This window comes from Bidens hawaiensis, unplaced genomic scaffold (genome assembly GCF_021521415.1).
Source record: "Bidens hawaiensis isolate Kalapana, Puna unplaced genomic scaffold, B.hawaiensis_p1.1 tig00008259_1, whole genome shotgun sequence".
NCBI lineage: Eukaryota > Viridiplantae > Streptophyta > Magnoliopsida > Asterales > Asteraceae > Bidens > Bidens hawaiensis.
Window position 1 is genome coordinate 216,789 of NW_027491588.1, and position 19,865 is coordinate 236,653.

Genomic DNA, 19,865 nt, shown 5'->3' on the forward strand with positions numbered 1-19,865 from the left:
TGAGAGAGCCATAGTTATGGTTGATAGGGCCTTTTCATCCTCTTCAACTTTAGCAAGATCATCATTATCATACATTGCAACAGGCTTCACAACTTCAGTTGAATTCTCATGTTGATACGTGATGATTTGGGGTCCCCTAACTATGCTTCTCCGTATCTTAACATCTTTCATCTTAACATACTTCTCGAATCGAAATTTCCACTCACTGAATCCCTCATGTGACAATAGACGAGGCACACGAGTGGTCGTCCCCATTATGAAATCTAGTTCTTGATAGAGTGAAGCATTTGATGACACATTACTGCTGGTTAACTGTTCCATTTTATAAAAACTTTATTAATCAGGTCCAACTAGGTTCTCGGTTTGGTTTCTGACTGAAAACAAGCTTCAACCGAATACTACAAATGTTGACCGAAAACTGCAAGATTTGACCGATAATCACCGAGAATACTATTTCTTGATCGAAGACACTAATGTTACACCGAAAACCCTTGTTTAGAAGCCGAGAACTACCAAAATCACCCAAGAACTGAATTATGGAATAAGATTAGCAACCAACTGAATTCCGTGAATTACGGGATTCAAATTTGTTTCCAGATTAGCCAAATCTCTATCTAAAAAAAATCTCTTTTCTTCTCCGATTGGTAAACTCGCCGGAGAATCACCAAACAACACCAAACAAATAATCTCTTGAATCCGTTGATATCACAATAACGAGCCTGAATAGGTCTAAGGCTCTGATACCAATTGTAAGTCCCGTGGAGGATCTTTCAATATGATATCAATTGATCTTAATGGTGATGTGGAAATCCAACACAAGATGATACAAGAATAAGTATAAAGAACTCAAAAGATTGCTTCAAAACACACGTTATGATTAACGTCGGGTGCTTAAGCACAATGTTTACAATACTTGTCTAATGTATCTATGATACTAGACGGCCAAAATCACACACGTCAACAACACCTAAACCCTATACAAGATATCTATAAATAGGGTAGCCAACATACCAGTCCAATAAAAGCCTAAAGCCCACCGAGAACCATAAGGTTCTCGGCTTACATACAAAACATGAAACCGGGATTAACTAAGTGCAAACCATCAAGTATAGACCCAATAGCTTTCTTATCATATAAGATACGGGCTTGGTTATCGGATAACCAGCCCATACCTAGAACGTTATCAAAGCCTGCCAATGTCATGGGTAACAACTAGGCAGGTATGACATGTCCTGCTAATAAAATTTTGCCCTTCTTCAGGACTTCAGATATTCTGACCAGATTGCAGTCGGCCGTTTCAACTATGAGGGATTTGTCTAACATAACTAAGGGTTCATTTAATAGCTTACAAAATTAACTTATCTATAAAACTTTTGTTTGCACCAGAGTCGAACAAAACCCTAGCATAGACATTATTAACGAGAAACGTACTGGTTATGACGTCCGACACTTCAGTTGCCTTCTGGGTGTTGAGCACAAAGGACACGTGCATTTCCCTTTTTGCCTTCGTTATTGGTGCCACTACCACTTTCATCGTCTCCTCCAATTTTCTTCTTCGGCCATTCACTTTGAAAATTTCCCATCTCTCCACAACCATAGCAAACGATCTGATTCTTCCAACAATCAGTTGTTGGGTGACCCACTTGTTTACAATTAGTGCGGGTGACTGACTGATCAAACCTGCACTTCCGAAAGTGTCTTCGGTTGCATGTCTTGCACAACAGAATTGGTGACTCGGAGTTCTTCTCTCTACGATATTGTTTTTTGTTTTCCCTATCATGCTTCTTGAATGCAACTTCCTTTTTGAAGGTACCCTCTTTCTTTTATTCTTCACGAGTTCTAATCAAACCATTCATCATATACCCAGCCAATTACATGGCTGAATCAATGGTTTGAGATAGAGATGATCTAACCATATCTCTAATCTCTTTTAGCAAACCCCAATACAAGGAGTGACCTTGTTATGTTCTGGCGTTACTAAGTGTGGTATTATCCTATAATACTCCAGAAATTTCATATTGTAGTCCTTGAGATTCGTTCCAACCACCTTGTGGTTTAAAAACTTGATTTGCATTTCATCCTTCTCGTTCATCGAGCAAAACGTCCTAATTATGAGATCTTTGAATTCTTCCCAACTCAGCTTATACATTTTTAATCTACTCTTGGCTTATATAAGGGTGTTTCACCATTGCAGAGCTTCTCCTTTAAACGATTTGGGATGAATACTGAATTGCTTCTTCCTCAGTACACTTACTGATGGCATTAATGGCTTCTATTTCTTCGAGCCATCCTAGTGCAGCAATAACACCATCGCTTCCATAAAAATCTCTAGGCTTAAACATCTGGTATGTCTTATAAATACAGCCTTTCTTAGTCTTTTGTTTCTTGAGTTTCTTTTCTTCATAATCACTACCAGCATTTAGCTAACATGTTCTTCCTTGCCTCTTTTGGATTTTTTAGATTTCTCTTTGCTCAATGTTTCTTTCTTTTCATAGCCTCGAGCATAGATGGGAAAACCTACGCAATTCCCTTTGCAATTAGATGTTGCATATCCTCCTTTTGCACAAATTGATCACCAGTGGGAGGGATAGCATTTATTTCCTGGTTTTCGATGTTTTTCTTTAATCCCCCCCCCCCTCTCGTATTCCTTGAGGGTCCACTATTAATGTCTACGTTTGAATTTCCTTCTTTCTACATGCTATAGACAATATATAGAATGTAACTATTAGTTGCTATGTCTAAGAATATATATATCTTATCTGTACTTTCATGCAGTTAAATTGGTTAAAGACTAAGTACTTTTATCAAATACTTAATTTGTTAAAACCGATTGCTCTGATACCAACTTAGCCATATGACCAATAGTTGGTACTAATTTTGTCAATTTATCAAAGTTTTGATTACGCAGCGGAGAATATTAAATAAAATATTTACTTTCATAACATAGGGAATTAAATACCTTTTTTCTTTTTACAAGATTTCTTGGTTAAAAATAAGTTTTACATATTCTTCGTTTACAAAATTAGTGAGCCATCAGCTGTATTCTATGCCTAGCGATCCTCGATCTTCTCCGGCATATCCACTTCTATACTTTACTCCTGATTACCCGAAAACGCTTTTAAAAATACGTCAGCTATATGCTGGTGAATAACGTTGACTCGATAAAAGGTTTTTCATAATTCGTTGTGACACAACACCAATAGTGTTCAATGACTCAGTGGGTCTTAATCCCATCTCATCGGAACTAATCATACACAGACCACTTATTGGATGGTTATGTCTGTAGTGTGCCCACTACAAATCGCTGATGTCATCATTGTGTTTTCGTATGCGAGGACGCACAACGCCGAAGTACACTTTTGGAGGCAGGGAATCCTAAGATTCCTCTTGCGTCGCATTTTTGTTGAAAATATGAATGCGCGTGCTCCAAATCTCCCGCAATGCGCAAAAAATAAACGTCTAGATATTCGAAAAAGACGTCTAAACTTAGCGTCGTCATATCTAGATGGGTATTTGATGTAGTCTTTGATGAGCGTTCCCGTCTTCACGGTCTCGTACGATAAACGCTCGCCTCGCGCGTGTGCAAAAACTAGTAGAAACAGAAGTTATCTTATTTACTATGGTCCTAAATGAACTTGTAACCACATCGCCCTGCTTCTTCGCCTCTTCTCTGAGCTTATCTATTGCCTTATTATTATTATCAATAAATTGATCAATATTCGGTAGTATATTTATCGAATCCATTTTTGGTAAAAATATGATGATAATGGGTTTAGGAGGTTGAGTTGTATAAATGAAAGGGTGATAAAGGTTGAATTGGTTGGGTAGTTGTATTGATTTTGTTATTAATATTTTTTTTTATTAATTTGACCATTGTCAATGGTCAAAAGAATATTAATATTATTATTTTTCAAACTTTAACGGCGAAAAATACATGTCCCCCCTGTCACACCCCGACCAAAGTCGGCGGAACATGTCAGGGCGCAACGTATTAATTGCACAGTAGCTCAAAAGACACTAATTAAAATGACAATAATTATTTAATTTATTAACATCAAAACAAGTACACAATTTCAATAATTGAATCAAGTACAAATTTTGAATTTATAATAAATATCCTAAGGCAAAAACTAATCTCGTCAGTCTTGAATAACATCAATCACTTGTACTAGTAGCATGTATGAAAATCGATTTTTACCAACACGAATGTTGGTGAAAATACATAACTTTTAGTTGTATATATGTATAGATAAATCACAATTCATATGCAAATGGTGAGTGTTAAAGAACTTATGAAAATGTAAGCAGCTAAATAGATGTGGACCTGTTCCTATTGATTACTTGGGTAAATTTATGATCATACTAGATGAGAATAGATGAGAATGAGATACCAACCACCAAACATAAAATAAACACTTAAGCACATAGAGCATAATCATAAAGCATGCAATAATCACGCATAAACATAAATTGAATTGTGTTTTGAATAGATGAGGAAATAAAACATGAGTAAAGTTAATAAGGTATACATGCTACCCCCAAAATATAAAAGATTGAAAAAGTGGGGTATGTAAACTCACCTTGACGAGTAGATCAACAAAGATGAGATGATGATAAAAATTAAGATAAAAGCGGTTGAGTTCCTCGGGATACGTCCACAAAACTTCTTAGTTGATAACGATAACACAAATTAATTATAATGAAATAATTACAAGACTTATATCAGAATTGGGATTTGATAGGGTTTAAGTAAAATTCGTAATTATAATATTATTTTATTTTTAAATAGTATAAGTAAGCTAGAGAGTATAAATAAATAAAATAAAGCAATACGTCATAACAGTTATTAATGGGTTTAAAAGGATTTCCAGTCTCTTAGGGTTTTGGTTATTATACATATTATCTATTATTTATTATAATTATTACTATTACTATTATTAATATTAATATTTTTATATTTATGATTGATAAATAAAATGAGAAATCCCTTATATGACATATATCTATATTTATATTTATTAGTAAATGAATATTAATAATAAATAACCAATATAAATTATTCATAAAAAGTTTATACAAAATATCTATCTATATGTGTTTTGATGGGAAAAAATAATGTAAATTTATAGACAAATAAAGTTAAACATAAGAATTTATATTAACAGAAAAATTCTTTGAGGCTCTAAGCTATTTCGGTTTAATAAGCATCGTATATATATATATATATATATATATATATATATATATATATATATATAAAGAGATAAATTACGAAATAAGGGTCAAAAATGAGGGGAAAATAATAATCCGGGGGCTCGGTTTCGCTAAATAATGTCTCTTTAATGTTATATTGCAAATAAAATGGCTAAAATATAATAAACAAAAAAAAATTAAAAAAACCGGGCCTGGAGAGGTTCGAACCTGCGCCCAGGCCGGTTCTTAGTCTTAACCAGCCACGCACCTGCCATCAGGGCAAGTGTGCAATACGTTTAGAACACAAAACCAAATTAATATTAACACAGATACTGATCAACTCCCAACCCATAAACCCTAGATTTTCCTAATCATATTATTCGATCATTGTTTGATAAAATTGAGTTCGGGTTAACGTTAATCGTTGAAAACGAATCAGATGCATGTTTTAATTACCGGATTATGCGACGATTTGAGGGCTGAATGGGTTTAATGGTCCATGGTTTTAAGGCACTCATAAACTCGATCTTAACAGCAAGGGTGGAGCAATTGATTTAGGGCTTATAGTCGAGATTTCTTAAGAAGTGTGTGGTACCGTTTGATTGAAACAAAATCGTGTATTTATAGTGATTTGAATGTGGTTTAGCTGCGGATTCACCTTTGGTTAATTAGCTGTCGATTAGTTATAGTTTACCATGTTTATTATGTCGGTAGGTTCGTATTTTAGTGGAGAATCATCTTTATTAAGTCAATTTTGTGATTTGTGGAGAAAAAAACAAATTACCATGGGAGGGTAGGGGGTGGTCGGCCGATGGTAGGGAGAGGGAGGAAGGAAAGAAAATATTTTTTGGTTAATTGCATTTTAGTCCCTGGTGTTTTGAGGTGGGTGCAACAAGGATTAAAACTACAGTTAAGGGTGAATTCCCCATATTTGTTTAATAATGCTTCCTAAAACAAACATAACTAACCCGGATAACGCATCATGAAATTTATAAAATCAAATAATAAGTTTATTAAATTAAATACAAGAATCCGAATAATAATGTATCATAAATTTAACGGACCGATTTTTCGTGTTTGAAAAGGAAAAAGAAAATAGAATAAAATAAAAAAAATTACAAATGTTACAGTATTCACAACTTTTTGGAAATTTCGTCTCGAAATTAATGAAAAACCATAGCATAAAGAGAGGAATAAGTGTGAAGAGAGAAATCATTTTATTTAAATAAAAAATAACAAATATTTTCAAGTGACTCGGATAACGCTTGTGACATTCGCGACAAATCAAGTATAACTTAGTATTCGTTTATCGAATAATCGATCAACTGCTTATTACGTAACGAATGAATGAATAATCGAACGGGTCTGGTTATGACCCGGATATCCCGGGGGGGCATCTATAAGTGATATATGTCTATTATAAGCTAATATATTGATATTAAGGCCTTAGTATGATAGAAAACTAGTTAAACGAAAATATGCTTGTTTAACTACCCGCTATGGATTTAATCGCGAAAGATAGTTCCGAAACAAGCATTATATCATCCGTTAAGCCAGAAAAAACTTGCAAAACACTTAATGGGAATGTTTTAAGTGATCCATGAAAATATTTTCGTTTTTTACAAAAAAATACTATGTTTTTATAAATTTACACAAAATAGCCGAAAAATACTCGTTTTCGCACTATTTGTCGTACCCATTATATTTTTTGTGCCAAAAACCGAACCCAAAATAAATGTGGACTTGTAATTACACGTTCGGGCACGTAAATCAAGAAAAGTGGGCCAAATGGGCCCAAAAGGGGGCCCAACAAGCCTAGCCCGCCAAAGAAGACTTATTCCCCCTTAAACCCTTTTCATATTTAAACATGTTCCAAGATATTTTATCAATACTTTCTTGCTTCTTATGGACCATAAACTTGCTGTTCTTTCTCATCCATAACAAACCCTAAGGTAAAGTTTCTATTTTGATCAAATTTATGCATGTTTAAACATGTTTGAATTCATATAAACATAGTTTGATTGCCAAAAATCACTTCTAACCATGTAAAAACTCTATAAAGGGTCCAAAAACTTGTTTGATCCTACACATGGTTAGTAACCTGGTTTGATAGTTTTTTTGGCCATAAACACGGATCAGGGGGTTTAAACGAAGGTTTTACGGCTTAAAAGTTCGGTTTAGAACCCTAACTGAAACCCTAACTTTCGTGGCTTGTCTCTTGATGATACATGCTTGGTTTGTGATATAGGACCTGTACTTAGCATATATAGAATCACAAGAACCAGAAATTGGATTAAGAGAGCGAAAACGGGAAAAACGGCAAAGGTAATGCCGAAATGCTCGATTACGGGCTGTTTAGGTTAAGGTTGGGATATGCATATTTTTAGGCCATGAAATGTTTCCGAGACATCAGGGACCGTATAATTGAGTCCCTGTCCAAATTTGGTAAATTTTCAACCATCTGATATTATTTGACGAATTTATTACAGATTTATGGCGTTTATTCGGGAAAAATACTTAAAATGCTGGAAAAATTATGAAATTTTGTGGGGAACTCATATTTGATATATTATGATAACATGTGAAATTTGGGGTCATTTTGAAAAAACTAGGTATGTTTTGTGCCTTTGCGTTTATTCAGATTTTTATAATAGTTTTTGTCTCGAAAATGGTATTTGGCAAAATTGTTAGCTTCTGGAATTGCAACAGATTATTTGGGAAAGTATTTCGGTCACTCAATTATTTTGATAGATTTTTCAGATGGTACAAACAAACGATTTTCGGGCTAAATATAGCATATAAAATGATTTTTATAAATTTATAAATTAGTAAATAGTTCTAGAAATATTTTTTTAAAAATCTAAATATTTTAGTTGATAAATTTATAAATTTTTATAATCTAATGATTAACGAATAATTATGCTAATTGAAAAATTAAACAAATTCAATTCTGACAAAAACCGACAAGTTCGTGATTAACGAATCTGTTGGGATATCAAAACATTAAAAAACGATCAAGATTTTTCGGATTAATTAAGTAAAAACAAACTTTTTGTGGGAAATCCGGACAATTTGGGTAGATTGTGCACGTTTTTCTCCAACTCAAACTAAATAAACAGAAACGAGCCCGTAGCAAATCCAGACCCCTAAATTGTGATATTTCTTTTTAACTTAATCATTTTATCAACCAACACATTTACCCGAGCTTACATCCCCATAACTGTTTTCCGAACGCGTAAACGAGCAACTTGGCCCAGCTGGTGAAACGGGGAAACTGAGCCAAGTTCGATTTTAAACATTAGACATTGAACAACATAACAGTCTAAACCTACTGACATTTTCTGGGTGTAACAGCTATACCCAAATTAGCTATACAGCCCAGTCTAGTATGAGGATTATAATAATATTAAAATGTTAATATTATTATAATATTAATTATAGGGACTAAGTAATATCAAGGGAAACGAACCCCGAGCTGACCTTGCACTGAGTGCCTACAAAACCGTGAGTTTCATGACCACTCTTTTCAAACTGTTTACGAACTTTTTTGGGTGAAAAACATATTTATATACGTTATCCACCTGGAAACGGTTCAGGATATGAATTACCTGAACGTTTACATATAAAAAGTCCCTACAAACATAATGATTGATTACATGCGAATGAATGGTGAATAGTATCCTTGAATGACAAGTTAAGTGGATATGGTACGAATACTAAAACATAACGAAATTACGCGTGACAACACATTTATACAAATACGTTGTGTACTGTTAAAAATAAATGTGGTCTGTAACGGCCATTGGTGAATAATGTGGTCTGTTATGACCATGGGACTACTGTGCGCGGAAGGGGGGCCACAATAGTACCAAACTAAAGTTGAGTATGGCCAATGAGCCAAGTTCTGCTGCAACTTAATAAACTAAAGTTGATTATGGCCTATGAGCCAAGTTCTGCTGTAACTTAATAAACTAAAGTTGAGTATGGTCTATGAGCTATATTCTGCTGCAACTTAATAAACTAAAGTTGAGTATGGCCTATGAGCCAAGTTCTGCTGCAACTTAATAAACTAAAGTTGAGTATGGCCTATGAGCCAAGTTCTGTTGCAACTAAACAAACTAACTTGATTATGACATGAATGTTAAGAAAATAAGGTGATTATGTGTATGGTGTGCGGATGGGGAGCCACAGTGTTTGGTGATACGTGATAAATACTATATGTGTATGTGTGTCTATACATGCTATATGAATAGGCGTAGGAAATACTATGTGTAGAAAATACTAACTATTTGTGTGTACACTGTGTAATGTTTGAGTTTACGTGGAATCATTGTGGGCGGAATGGGGCCATAGTGGTTGATGTTACGAGAAACCATTGTGAGCGGAATGGGGGCCACAGTGGTTGAATTTATGTGGAACCGTTGTGGGCGGAAGGGGGGCCACAGTGGTTGATTTTATGTGAAACCATTGTGGGAGGATGGGGGTCCACAGTGGTTGATTAAACATGGAAAATGGAAATTCGCAATACAAACAAACAGTCACGATTTTATCATAATTTCGAACTCATATTATAAACTGACATGTGTGCATATATACACACAAGAATACGACTGTACATATATATACAAACGTAAATACATATTTTTACATACGCGCGTACATACAAACTATGACTGTGTGGTACGCAGAACTGATTTCGTTAAAACTTTTCACCAACTATTCGTAGTTGACCGATTTTAAACATGCTTTTCAGGTAATTAGAAAGTTGGAATATATTGCTTATGTGTTTCGTTTTCGGATTGTGAACGATGTTGTGAGCATGTGGGTTAGAAGTAAAGTAGTTGAAGAGCTAGTTTTGATTATATCACCTAGTTTGTAGAAGATGTTAGAACGATGTAATATATTGTAAATTAGTTAGTAATGTTTCTTTATGAACAATGTATTTGATACCAGTTGTATCTGTTACATATCTGTTTTACGGTTCCGCAAATCGCTCAACGGGGTGTGACAAAAGTTGGTATCAGAGCCATTGGTTATAAAGGATTTGGTTATCCCTTAGGGTACCTATAATATAATCGTAGGCTCGATTATATCTAGGAAAGTTAATAATGAGTAACGATATATACTGATGGATGTCGGGATGAACTTGTAGGGCAAGTGAGTTATTATGGTCCGGAACGTAATAACAGACTTGCCTCTACGAGGGAATTCGGGGAGAAGTCGTTGGACATACAAATAGTAAAAATGGCAACATACGTGTATAAAGGTGATGTGGAGTATATATGTAACGTGCATACGTGCTTACCTTAAATGAGCTATATGGATACGTGTACGTACAGTACTACCGATAATATTGAGTCTTACCGTAACGAATATTATATTCGGTTATAATCAATATTAATTCCTATTATGACTAAATTATATCATATCAAATTTATATTATATTTTATTATAATCAATATTATACTTGTTCATAACAAATAAAATATTTAATTTTAGTACTAATTAACAATATCCTTTACGCTGATCTAAGCTATCGAAAAACGTTTTCTTCTGATTAACGATTTCAACATAAGATGTCGAGATCGGGTAGTTTTACGACTGATGAAGAACCGGTGTTGCCTGTAAACGAGAATACGAGGATTCTTTAAAGAGTTTAAACTAAGTCTGGTAATGTGACGGAACCACAATGCGGCTTAATATACAAGGCCGGGGAAGAAATCGTGGGAGAAGTGACATACAGATAATAATTATAGGAGAATATATATATATATAATACTTCTCAGCTCGGGTCCAATCTTTATCTTATAAACTCGTTTCTTTGACATTGATCTAAACTATTTTATGGTCATCATTTTATTTCTGTTCGAAAACAAACACCATTCCTAAGGAAAATACCTAATGATGAGCCCGATTTATTAAATTATAAATATGATAATTACCCAAAATTGAGTTTTCAATTATAACATGACTAATCGTGGCTACCAGTATATATAATATACTAATGATATTTCAAAAAGAAATATTAACAATAATTATTTCCTTTACATATCAACAGTATAACTAACTCTGATGAATCTCCCTAACTAGCAAACTCTTTGAACCATCTATAAATGAGAACCTCCAACCTCTCCTACATTTTGCAATTCCAATTGGTTATTATAGAAGAGAAACCTCATGCTCACAAATCGATGACGTGCCTGACTGGGATGGGACATACTTACCTCAACCAGTAAATTACCACTTTAAGTAGACCCAGCATGCTTGTGTGTACCGAATGACCTGGAAAAGGAATATAATCTATGGTTATATTTAACAACCTCTAAAGGTCTAGTGGAATATACGAATGCATTCTTATGATAACACGCTAATTAAACTCGTGACGAGCAAATGTCTACTTACTAAAGAGGCTGAACAAAAACAATTGCCCAGTGATGCAATCGTACCGGAATAATAGTCAGGCAAGTTGTAAACCATATATAACTGTTATAATGTGTACTTGGATAGATAAGGATAGTACTGTATTGTTGTGTATAGCATCCTTTTGATACTCCATGCAAGCACCTAATAGTGTGTGCTCTGCTAATATGGAGGACAACTTTGACTTTCCGTTACAATACTGAACCTTACAGGGTTAAAATTTCTTGTCACTTGGTGACAACTTTTGATATATACATACAGACAATGGCCCTTGTTAGGCTAAATTGATATGCTATCCTTGTTATCTTGACACATGGACAGAGATGTGTAATACATATGTGCTATTTGAAATACCTGATTACTTGCTAATGAGATTCCTTTTGTGATGAGTTGTGTAGCGATCTATTATTAGTTACGGTATAATTGGTTATCATTATAGAATGGCCCGGGAGAAAACAAACGTACTATTTGAGGCAGTGGTGGCCGAGATGATTTCTCGGCAACTGCAGACAGTAACTCTGACAATAGCAGCACGATTCGCTGCTGGCATTAACACGACAATGAATACAAATCAAATACCGAGCACTAATACGGTCGCGAATACTATTTAGCCGCCCAATACTAATACGGTTGCAAATGTTATACTCCCAATCAATACTAACGTTGTCACAAATGATACTCCCCCACTGAACACTAATTCTACTACCATTATTAATAAATTCCCCTACTAAATGCCATTGGAAACGGAAATCTCCTACCGAACATGAATACTGGTCGTAAAAACCTTGATACTTCACGACGAGAATATTCGTTTAAACAATCTATGTCATACAAACCTGTAAATTTTAATGGCACTAAAAGATCAAATTGGGGTAGTAAAATGAATCGAAGCAATGGAACCTGTTATCAGAACCAGTAGTGCCCATCAAATTGTACTGTTGAGTATGCCACTTACATTTCTTGACCACGCCCTTACGTGATAGAAAAACGATGATACGAATCCGGGAACAAAAAGTAATCAATCACATGACTTGGGCAAGACTTAAAATCTTTATATAAATCATTTTCGTCCAAGGAATGAAACCTAAAAATTAAGAACACGAAATCGAGAAATTGAGAATGAAAAGTGCGGACAAATTGGAATACACAAAATGTGTTAACGACCTGACTCGACTGGTACCTTGGTTAGTAGCCGGAAATAAGGACGTTAGTTAATCAAGTTAACCACTAAACCTTTGAGAATGCCGTTACACAAGCCGGTGTGGTAGCTTTTGATTTGGTCAGAAATAGTTTGTTGAGTATGCCCGGGGAAGCATCTAGTACAAAGTGAACCAATCGTGAAACAGGGGTACAAGAGATATAACCAACTAAACGTGCGTGCCCAACAACTTAAACCGATACTTCGACCAGCTTTAATTCCGAACGAACAATATACAATAAACTTTCGTCAAAGTGCGGGAAGTGTAATTATTATCACATAAGAGAATGTCGAACAAAGGTATGTAACAAAAGCAAGAAAGTTGTATACTATGCCCGTAATTTTAGAACTATTATGAATATTGTAAACCAACCGACCCAACTTTAGTAATCACAACTACCTCAGCCCTAATCGATACGACAACAACCAACTCACCAAAACCAACCCATAGTAAGCCGTTATACTTGCTATGAGTGTGGCAGTATGGGGCACGTCAAGAAAGGCTGCCCTGGTTTGAATCGAGTTGCAATGAGAAGACAAAACCAAGAACCAGCCGATGTCCATCCCGACTAGAAGGCGCGTATTGTGATTAAATCAGATAAAGTAAGCGCAGTAACAGATACATTCTGAGTCTAGTATACTTTAGTTTTGCTTAATGCGGGCACTAATAGAGGTATCGTTCCTACAAACCTTTACCTTGGAAAGTATACCGGGTAGTAAAATAATGAATCCTTATATTATAGAACCCACTAAAGGTAAAACTATAACCGTTAAACATGTTGTTCAAAATTGCCCTTTCAACCTAAACAACTAGCTATTCCCTGTTGATGCACTCCCGATGGAAGTGAGGTGTTGTTATGTAATAGTCAATATGGACTAATTAATTGAGTTCGAACAGAAGTTATATATGGAGATAGAATTGTTATATTTCCTCTTCCAGATAAAGAAGTGATCCATTATATGGAATAAAACCTAGTACCCTAATGCTTTTTGCATCCCATCTTAAGGTATATATTAAAACAAGTTAAATAAGAGGCAATGGAGATTGGGTGGATTTGTTAAACAATCATAACTGTGAAAACCGAAGAAATTTCTTACTACAAGAACCGAAATTTGAATTTCAAACTTTTATAACCTCAATAACCGGCTGATGAATGAAGAAAAGTCAGTTCAGATGTCCTGTTAAGACCAAGTACTAGAGCAAAGTGTAAAGATGGAAGGAAATTACATGGATGAACTAGTATGAGAAAGATTATAGTCACATGTGTTGTAAAGATGTACTCTATATTAAGTTAAGGCGGAATACCAAAAACATTCGGGAACGTTACAATAACTTGAAATACCCCAATGGAGGGGGGAAATGAATTACAATGGACCTCGTAACGCATGTTCCTGAAACATCTCGAGAAAACAATGCAAACTGAATGATAGTTCCCTGACTGATCCACTCCGAATACTTTCTTCCGATTTATGACAGTTACCCAACTGAAAAACTCGCCTTAACAAAATCTTATGCTTGAAAATCGTGTATGAAACCTTATATCCCGAATCGACCTAAGCACGGGTTGTAGTCCTCTAACAAACAATTAAACCAAATAAACTATTCAAACATTGGAGGAAACTGAGACCGGTAATTTCAATCCTCGTACATTAACAGTCATCATAATATTATACAAGTGGTAATATACTACATTACATTAGCAAGAATATAACTCGCAATCTTATTCAATTGAAAATGGCGACCCCCAAAATACAAAATCTTAATCGATTTTGGAAACCATAAATAAAGATCGTAATATCAAAAACAAACTGAAAGCCGCTTGAGGCTAACCAGAGGACTATACCGATATACGTGAGAAGATGATGGTTCTTGAAAGGTGTTAGTTGAGTTAATGAAGCCGACGAGTTAACATGAAAATACATGGAATTGTACAAAATTGCCTCGAACTGTAACGTATTAAGAAAAATAATCTCATTCCCGATATTTAATATATATCGAATTATAACGAGTGCCTTACTGACAGGGTGGGTATAGTACCACCTGAAATTTGTATACAACTAAACTCTACAAGGAACCCATGAAAATGTTGAACGGGAAAAATCAAATAGTTACGACTCAATAAAATTTCAATGAAAGGAATCCACAACGGGGAATCAAACGTGTCGGAAAACGAAGAACGAATTCCGAAATGAATACTTATAATCTTTTCTTTAAAAAGGCGTATTGGGAATATTGAATTTCGGGGACAAAATTTCTTAACTGGGGGAGAATGTGACATTCGCAACAAAATCAAGTATAACTTAGTATTCGTTTATCGAATAATCGATTAACCGCTTATTGCTTAACGAATGAATGAATAACCGAACAGGTCTGGTTATGAACCGGATATCTTGGGAGGGCATCTATAAGTTATATATGTCTATTATAAGCCAATATATTGATATTAAGACCTTAGTATGATAGAAAACTAGTTAAATGAAAACATGCTCATTTAACTACCCGCTATGGATTTAATCACGAAAGATAGTTCCGAAACAAGCGTTGTATCATCCGTTAAGCCACAAAATACTTAGAAAACACTTAATGGGAATGTTTTAAGTGATCCGTGAAAATATTTTCGTTTTTTACAAACACATACTATGTTTTTATAAATTTACACAAAATAGCCAAAAAACACTCGTTTTCGCACTATTTGTCGTACCAATTATATTTTTTGTGCCAAAAACCGAACCCCAAATAAATTTGGACTTGTAATTTCACGTTCTGGCACGTCAATCGAGAAAAGTGGGCCAAATGGGCCCAAAAGGGGGCCTAACAAGCCCATCCCACCAAAGAAGACTTTTTCCCCCTTAAACCCTTTTCATGTTTAAACATGTTCCAAGATATTTTATCAATAATTTCTTGCATCTTTTGGACCATAAACCTGCTGTTCTTTCTCATCCATAACAAACCCTAATGTAAAGTTTCTATTTTGATCAAATTAATGCATGTTTAAACATGTTTGAATTCATATAAACATAGTTTAATTGCCAAAAATCACTTCTAACCATGTAAAAACTCTATAATGGGTACAAAAACATGTTTTGATCCTACACATGGTTAGTTGGCCATAAACACGGATTAGAGGGTGTAAATGACGTTTTTACGGCTCAAAAGTTCGATTTAGAACCCTAACCGAAACACTAACTTTCGTGGCTGGTATCTTGATGATACATGCTTGGTTTGTGAAATAGGACCTGTACTTAGCATATATAGAAGCACAAGAACCCAGAAATTGGATTAAGAGAGCGAAAACGGGCGAAAACGGCAAAGGTAATGCCGAAATGCTCGATTACGGGCTGTTTAGGTTAAGGTTATGATGTGCATATTTTATGGCCATGAAATTTTGTCGAGAGATCAGGGACCATCTAATTGAGTCCCTATCCAAATTTGGTAATTTTTAGACCATCTGATAATATTTGACGAATTTATTATGGATTCGGGCGTTTATTTGGGTAAAATACTTAAAAAACTGGAAAAATTATGAAATTTTTTGCGGAACTCAGATTTGATATATTATGATCACATGTGAAATTTGGGGGTCATTATGAAAAAACTAGGTATGTTTTGTGCATTTGCGTTTATTCAGATTTTTACAGTAGTTTTTAGCTCGAAAATGGTATTTGGCAAAATTTTTAGCTTCTAGAATTGCTACAGGTTATTTTGGGAAGTGTTTTGGTTACTCAGGAATTTTGACAGATTTTGTCAGAAATTATAAGGTATAAACGAACGATTTTCGGGCTAAATATAGCATATAAAATGATTTTTTATAAATTTATACATCAGTAAATAATTCCAGAAATATTTTTATAAAAATCTACATATTTATTTGATAAATGTATAAATTTTTATAATCTAATGATTAACGGATAATTAATTATGCAAATTGGAAGATTAAACAAATTGAATTCTGACAAAAACCGACAAGTTCGTGATTAACGAACCTGTTGGGATATCAAAACATCAAAAATGATCAAGAAGTATATTTTAGGATTAATTATGTAAAAACGAACTTTTTGTGAGAAATCCGGACAATTTGGGTAGACTGTGCACGTTTTTCACCACCTCAAACTAAATAAATGGAAACGAGCCCTGATATAACGTTTAATATACATTAATCCCTTGTATATTTAACTTAATATTTTAATCCTTTATGTTCGGTTTTTGTTAGGATTTGTATACTACTAACTTATTTGAATAAATGTAGGTCCCGGGATTTGTTCGTGGTTAAAGAGGGCGAAAAACGATCAAAAACAAGCTAAACCGGCGAACCGGAGCATCAGGAAATGATCCGGACCGAACCAAAAGTGAACCAGACCGGACCAGGCCGGACCCACCCCCTTTTGGACGGAGCGACGCGCGACGGGGAGGGCCAGGCCCGCCGCGCGTGTTCTTCCAGATGTTTCCAGCTTTTTGTTAACCGACTTTCCTATTTTTGGACACCTGTTGCCTATTTAAAGACCCCTAAACTCACCCTTAAACATACCTTGAAGTCCAGACGAATTTGGTGGGTTCGAGGAGTCCGAGAGCAGTTTCCGGCAGCTTTGGAGTCGGAGAAACAGCTGGTGTTGTGCATATTGGTTGAAGACGAAAAACACGGATTTTATCTTTTGTTTCTTTCGTTTTCATTATTTTAACGCCATGAATTCTTATTTGTTTGATTTATTTAAACCTAAGATACTAGGCTAAATTGCATGAACTGCCTAGGTTAAGATGAACTTACTTTGATGTTTTGATTTGACTTTGGGATTGTTTATCATTATGGTTTTTATGGTTTAGTAAAAGATTTATTTATATTTGATTGATGCGTATGAATGCCTAGGATTGTTTGATGAGTTTTATTCCATAGTTTTCCTTGATTATTGTTTGTCATATGATAGGATTGATATTAGGTCAATTACTTTGTGTTTTTGATTATTTTATGATTGATGTCATGGTAAGATCATAGGAATAATGTTGTCAAATAAACCTAAGTGTGCTGCTAACCTAAAATCTGTAAAGTGCTTGGTTATTGATAAGTCTTTACTATTTAATCTTGCTAGATTTAGTTCTTCGTAAGGAGTCCGTCTAGGGTTGATTATTTATTATTGTTTATCAAATCAATTAAGTATAGTAAATTGCCTTTGATTTCCGCGCTGTAAGGTAGGATTTCGTATAAAGGAACTAAATTATAAACCATTGGGTGACCGTAAGCGAACTTGATTTTTAATACTTGTGTGCATAAAACTTGTTAGAAATCCATAGGTTTCTCTTGAGAAGGATCAAGGGTCCTGTTCGGGTTTTCTTATAAGTGTCTATTTTACGATCCCAGTCCATAACTAAATATTTTCCCGAGTCAATTCATTACTGAAATTTAGGGGAGTTTAGCCTAGGTAGTTTTCTCATCATCATCTTATTTTCGTAAACAAACTTCGTTTTCGTTTAAATTACTTGTTTTCTTATTTAGTTTTTAATTATAGTATTAAATTAGTATTTTAAAACCCCCAAACAAATATAATTAATAAGTCGTGTTTTGTAGTCGAGTCTAATTAGCTAATAAACGTAATTTAAAGAGTCTCGTGGGTTCGATATCCGGACTTATTTAGCTTTACTAGAGTCGATCGGTTCACTTGCCGGTTAGTAGTTTAGTCGAGTTATAGAGAGTCTAGAGTATTACTTAGTGTTTATTTTTAGTTAATTTAGTTAATAAATATAAAACTACATCAAGCACATCAAGTTTTTGGCGCCGTTGCCGGGGACTCTTGGCGATTGCTTTATTAGCTTTGATTAGACTTACTTACTATATACGTGCTATTTGTATTTTGTTTTGTTTTTGAGTCGTAGGACTCTAAGTAGTTGTTTTGTATTTAGTATTTATTTTTGATTCGTAGGAGTCTAATTGTCCGTGTCTTTTATTTCTTTTTAGTCTCGTAAATATGTGTGAGATTTGTGGTGGGTCCTATTTTACACGTGTATTTCCTCAATATGTGGGGTGCTTGGCACATTATTATACTAACCCTCCTGTGCAGCCGCAACAAAATTTTCTGCAGGAGCCTTTGCCGTATTATTATGATAATCTATATCAGCAGCCTCAGCATTATCAGGATCAATTTGATGATCAATATTCTAATAATAACCCTGTTGAGAATAGTTTGTCCGAGAGTAGTATGAAGAATTTAGAGAATATGATGGCTCAATATATGGTTTCAGATTCCCAACTGAAGTTAGCTGAGCATGATATCATCTTGAAAAATTAGCAGAGCATTATTACAGGTCTCCAAGAAACGGAGACGAAAATGGACAATGAAGTCCCACCTCCGGTTCCACATGTTACTATTGCTAATTACTGGAGTGACTCTGATGATGAGATCGACGAAGAAGAATGGGCAGCTTATCAGAAGTCGTTAGTGAAGAAAGAAGTGATAGAGGAGGAAGTGGATTTGGGAGATGCACTTGAGTTGATGTTTGGTGTTGAAGAAGTGATAAAGGATGAAGTAGAATTGGGAAATTCAGTTGATTTAATGTTTGGTGTTGAGGAAGAGGTTAAGAAAAAGTTGTGTGAGGAGGACTAGTTTTTGGATTTGGAGATAGAAGGGCTACCTGAGTACGATGAAATAGGTGTGTTTGATTCGGAGGTTGACTTGGCATTTTTTGAGTTCCTACTAGAAGATATAGATGTGGTGGTAGCGGAAGAACATCACAGCTGGCCCGTGGCACTTATTATAAAAGTTGCTCATAAACCAAAACCATGGGAGAAGGCGAAGAGACGAGCATCTTTGAACTCGAATAATTTGCAATTTAAAAGATGGTCTACTGGAAAGAAGAAGCCATTGAAGTTCAAGAATGACCAGTCTTCTCGTTACATGTCATGCATCCGGTTTGGTGGTCTGACCCGTTAAGAAGTTTTAAAGTACTTTTCAATTCCACCGAGAAAATTTCAATGTTTAACAAGTACCGGGTGGAACTGAATGGGTTAGATAGGGTCCAGGTGAAAGAGAAACCTCCTGATTAAGTTTAAGTGTGGGGAGGTTCCGC